At 45.1% G+C, this 5,710-nt stretch overlaps 1 long non-coding RNA gene across 1 annotated transcript; it reads left to right on the top strand.

Moving 5' to 3' along the window:
- The first annotated feature begins 1,106 nt into the window (after positions 1–1,106).
- Positions 1,107–5,388, top strand: LOC123359040. The gene is made up of 3 exons (XR_006575810.1): positions 1,107–1,156; positions 3,479–3,660; positions 5,242–5,388. It is a non-coding gene; the product is annotated as an uncharacterized LOC123359040 (long non-coding RNA).
- Positions 5,389–5,710: the final 322 nt, after the last annotated feature.

Genomic DNA, 5,710 nt, shown 5'->3' with positions numbered 1-5,710 from the left:
CTTTCTGTTTCTGGTTCCTTTCTCTTTCTTATCTGAACTTTTAGTTTAGATGCTAAAGTATTGCCTGGCATCATGGTATTTTTGGTAAGATCCAAACCCATACTGACTTGGTAATGTGGCTGACCCTTTGGGGTCAAAAGAACATTTTGTTTATGTGCGCAGAGTTTTTAAATAACTTCTCACTGTACCGGACCTAGGTGCTGATTGGGAGTTAGAGAAGTGCAATGCAATAAAGGGGGCCGCGTGATTTCTTTTTTCAGCTTCTCAATAACCCGTGTGGGTGATCAGAAGCACAGTTTGTGACTGGTCAGTGAGTTTAACTTCAGTGTTAACCACCAGTTTGGGGAGCATCTGCCCTCCCTTTTTCAACCTGCCCTGACCCAGGCACACCAGGTCACACTAAGCACTGAAGAAAAATTAATAGAATGTTTTTTATGACCAAGTCTTCAGAAATCCACTGAACTCCTTTTGTTTTCTTTTATCTGAGCAGGGTTTCCAGTTTCCCAACCTGATGTGATCTCCCAGCTGGAACAAGGGGAAGAGCCATGGGTCCCAGACCTCCAGGGTTCAGAGGAAAGAGAGATCCTGAGAGCTCCCTGCACAGGTGAGGAAACATTAAAGCAACTCAGAATCTGTAAGTGCCTGAAGGAAACATCTGGGATGCCCTACAATGCCCTTGGAAGGTCTCTCAGTTCAATATTGTCCCTAGCAGGGGTCGTATCCTTAGGGTAAACATAGCTCATGGCTTCCTGTAGACCCTAGCAGACACCAGGCAGTAGCTTCCTCCCTTCCCCCGTGAATTTGGATGGGATGTGGAGGCTGAATTGATCCCCTCCTCTCTCCTGTTTAGGGGAAGAGTTTGGGGGAGTTCAGTTCTTGATTTTTATTTGACCTCCCTTCCGCACTTGTTTTGGTTTGGCCTTCCCCTTTCCATCCCTGTTTGAGGTTTCTGTCTCTATCACAGCAGGTGACGCAATGGTATGTGAGAAAAAGGAGCATAATTCTCAGCAGGAAAATGTTGAGCAAGTGGCTAAACACAGAGAATTATCGCAAAGATCAAAAAGAAATGTGTCAAAGAGTCATGAGCAGGGAAAATCATGCGAGACTCAGCACACACCAGAAAGAGAGCAAGGAAACCAGCCAGGAGAGAAAATGGGTAAATTTATTTCCTGTCGGGGAACTCAGAAGGGCATCAATGAAACCACAACACAGCAGGAAATCCTCATGGGAAAGAGGGAAAATACATGCAGTGAGTGTGGGAAAAACTTCACTCGAAGATCAACCCTTTCTGTTCATCAGAGAATCCACACAGGGGAGCGGCCCTATAAATGCCAGGAGTGTGGAAAATGCTTCACTGTAAGATCAGCACTTTCTGATCATCAGAGAATCCACACAGGAGAGAGGCCCTATGAATGCCGTGAGTGTGGGAAGAACTTCACTCGCAGCTCAAACCTTATTGCCCATCAAAGAATCCACACAGGGGAGCGGCCCTATAAATGCTGTGAGTGTGGGAAAACCTTCTATTGCCACTCAAAGCTTATTGCCCATCAAAGAATCCACACAGAGGAGTGGCCCTATAAATGCAGTGAGTGTGGGAAATACTTCACTGAGAGCTCAGCCCTTTCTGCACATCAGAGAATCCACATGGGGAAGACGCCCTTTGAATGCCATGAGTGTGGGAAAATCTTCAGTCGCAGCTCGCACCTTATTAGACATCAGACAGTCCACACAGGGGAGAGGCCCTATGAATGCAGTGAGTGTGGGAAAACCTTCAGTCGCAGTTCACACCTTATTAGACATCAGACAGTCCACACAGGGGAGAGGCCCTATGAATGCAGTGAGTGTGGGAAAACTTTCAGTTTCAGCTCACATCTTATTAGGCATCAGATAGTCCACACAGCGGAGAGCCCCTATGAATGCAGTGAGTGTGGGAAAACCTTCAATCGCAGCTTGCACCTTATTAGGCATCAGAGATTCCACACAGGGGAGAGCCCCTTTGAATGCAGTGAGTGTGGGAAAACCTTCCATTGCAGCTGGAACCTTATTAGGCATCAGAAAATCCACACAAGTGAGAGAACCTATGAAAGCAGTGAGTGTGGGAAAACCTTAGGGCCCAAAGAAATTTTGTCCAACTCCACTTCCTAGTTCAGTGTGTCTCATTACCGTTCCAGAGGATACCAGGGTTAGATTGAGAACAATCATCCTTCACCGTTTGGATGCAAAGAGAGAGTGCTTCATAGGACATTCCTTCCCTGTGGATCCCAAACTGGCTGCCTGAGTGGGTAACAAGGACTTTCAGGCTGTAGAAATGATGGTAACCAATGAGGCAACAAATGTGTCAAGCTCCAATTTCAGACTTCTGGATACTCACATGCTGAGTCCTGATTCTAAGGTTTTGTGTCTGACGCTCTGGCTACAAAATAAAGCTGATGTTGGTGCAGCTGTAGCACTGCTATTACAGATGCTCTCCACCAATGGGAGAAATCTCTTCCCTAGGACTTTTAGTCCAGCCCCCACAAGTGGTGGTGGCTATGTTAGCAGGCAAAGCTCTCCTGCTGATGTAGTGTTATTTCACAGGGGAGGAGGGTTTTGTAACTACATTTCTCACCAGTGTGTATTTTTCATACCTCTGAGAAATATAGTTACACCAATAAATGTCTTTAGTGTAGACTAGACCTTAGTTTTCTCTTGTTTTATGTATTTACATCACTTCTCTTTGAAAGATTAAAAAGTGTGACAAGAGAGTTATTTTTCCCCATAATGCAAACATTTCTATATAAGAAACCCCTTCCACCAACACACATGGCAAAAGAGCCAGAGATATATGAACTCACATGTAGTATAAGGAGTTCTGGTAGAAAACCTCCCTCCAAAGGCTGAGATGGGAGAATGTGTGTGAGAAAGAGTATATGAGAATATTGGCCCAGTATAGATTTAAATTTTTTGTATTTCAGATAAACTTTGAAGCTAAGCAAAATACGTTCTATTTCTATTAAAAGGAAAACTACTCGAGGAGACAAGTTGTATAACTTTTTACCCACTTAGCCTGTAAGGGTCACTGAGTTCCCCACGTCTCTAATTTGCAAAGGAAAGGCCTGACATCTGTCATAGGATGTGTCTAACAGGTAGGAAAGCTGAAATCGTCAACCATCAATATCAAGGAAAAGGCTGGACTCCCCTGCCTTTCATGTCTAAAAGCTGGCTAGAGGCTGATCTACAATGAAAAGCTATGTTGACATAGCCACATCTCTCAGGGGTGTGAAAAATCTACTCCACAGAGAAGTAGTTAATGTGAGCCCCAGTGTAGACAGGCTTGGGTTGGGTTGTCAGAAGAATACTTCCAGTGTTTGAAGTGTAGACATAGCCTTAGGGCTGGTCTACAGTATGTGGTTATTTTGGAATTAGCCGAGTTAATTCAAAATAAAACTGATTCCGTCTATATGCCCAAATCTTTTTTTTTTTTTTTTTTAATTTAAAGGGCTCTTTAATCCGGTTTCTGTACTCCACCTCAGCAAGTGGAGTAGTGCTAAAATCGAGATTGCAGTTCCGAATTAGAGGTACTGTGGACACAATTTGACATTATTGGCATCCGGGAGCTATCCCAGAATGCTTCCTTGTGACCACTCTGGACAACACTCTCAACTCCGATGTACTTGCCAGGTAGGCAGTAAAAGCCCCAGGAACTTTTGAATTTCATTTCTTGTTTGGCCACTGTGGTGAGCTCATCAGCACAGGTGACCATCAGGACAATCCACCATCACAGGCGACCATGCAGAGTCCATCATCATGAGAGCCCACGCAGTCCTGGATTCACAGATGAGCTCCAGCATGGTCTGAACGGGAGGTACTGGATCTCATCGCATGTTGGGGAGACTAATCTCTTATGGGAGAACTACGTTCCAAAAAAAGAAACACAAATACACCTCTACCCTGATATAACGCTGACCTCGGGAGCCAAAAAATCTTACTGTGTTATTGGTGAAACCGTGTTATATTGAACTTGCTTTGATCCACCGGAGTGCCCAGCCCCCCCCCCCCCCCGTTATATCCGAATTCATGTTATATTGGGTTGCATTATATTGGGTAGAGGTATATGTACGCTAAATTCTCCAGGGTCATGAGGGAAAGAGGCTACTCCAGGGACACAGAGCAGTGTCATGTAAAAATCAAGGAGCTCAAGCAAGCGTATCAAAAAGCCAGGGAGGCGAATGGGCTCTCTGGGTCACAGCCCCATACATGCTGCTTCTACCGTGAACTGCATGCAATTATGGGGGGTGATGCCACTACTACCCCACCACTGTCCATGGACGCGTGCAAGTTGGGAGTGTTGTACTCAAAGTACTATACAGGATCTTTTCAGGGGGATTAAGGCAAAACGCCACATTTATTAGTAATACAGGTATCAATTAATACTCTATGATATGCATATGAGATATCTCACAGTCATGCATTCACACACACACACAGACACAAACACACTCCGTCTTGCTGTTGTTACCAACTAGTTGCTCCCCTTAACTGCACTGGCCAGGTGAGTTAGATGGGGGAGGGATGGAGCCGGGCTTCTGCCGATCCGGATCGATGCTCCGATGGTGACAAGACGAGACCCGGGGTCCTTCTGCAAGACACCTCACATTTATAGCAGCTTCCCTCTTATGCAAATCTAGACCAGATTCAAAATCTGGATCTGTGTCCGTTGGTCTTTGTGCTGCTTTTCTCTGGGTGTTGTCCCAATGCTGCTCAAAAGAGGGTGTTTTCTAAAGAAGGTGCTTGCTTCTAATCCCTGAGGCCGTCAATATGTCTGTGCTTCTTTGTTGGGCCCACTTGACAAGCTGTATTGTCCTTTGCTGTGGCTCCCATTCCCTCTGCAACTGTTGTAGCTGTCTGGAGGTGGGTGTCTTCCAAGCCTCACTCATTCACACCTCATTCAGTCAATAGGGCAATTGATTACAGAGTGGGGGGAAGATCTTATTCTACTTCTAGCAAAAAGGCACATGTTTCTTTTACTTTAACTATACTATGCTTAGGGGCTATAACATTTGATACAAAGTTTTCTACCAATTTTCTATATAGGGATCTAATACAAAGTTGTATGAAAACAGAGAGGCACAATGCCAAGTCATATGAAATACAAAATAACAACATGCAAGATGCAATGTCATAAAGATACTTAATACAAAATAACACAATGCAACGTCATAAAGATTTATAGAGATCGTTAATACAGAGATTTCTCTACAGGAGTTGCAGGGAGAATGACTTTTTGGAGGATGAAGAGGAGAAGGAGGAGGACAGTGCACAAGCGACAAGTGGGGAATCCGTTTTCCCCCATCAAGGTTCCCTCCCCACTCTGAACTTTAGGGTACAGATGTGGGGACCTGAATGAAAGACCCCCTAAGTTTATTTACCAGCTTAGGTGCCACCACCAAGTGTATTCCAAATCTTAGGGGAGAGCCACTTGGAACTCTGCCTTTCCCCAAATATCTCCCAAGTCCCTAACCTGTCCTTTCCTGGACAGCCTTGAGACTAATCCCCCCCCAAGTCCCTACACCCCTTTTCCTGGGTAGGCTTGAGAGTCTACCCTCACCAATTAGTCCTGGCAAACCTGGTGGCTGAACTTGGTGACTTTGTCCTCACCCATAACTATTTCACAGTTGGGGACAATGTATACCTTCATGTCAGCGGCACTGCTATGGGTACTCGCATGGCC

Source organism: Mauremys mutica, unplaced genomic scaffold (assembly GCF_020497125.1).
Source record: "Mauremys mutica isolate MM-2020 ecotype Southern unplaced genomic scaffold, ASM2049712v1 Super-Scaffold_100100, whole genome shotgun sequence".
NCBI lineage: Eukaryota > Metazoa > Chordata > Testudines > Geoemydidae > Mauremys > Mauremys mutica.
Note: the sequence above shows the minus strand (reverse complement) of the source record. Positions and strands in the feature narration are given on the sequence as shown.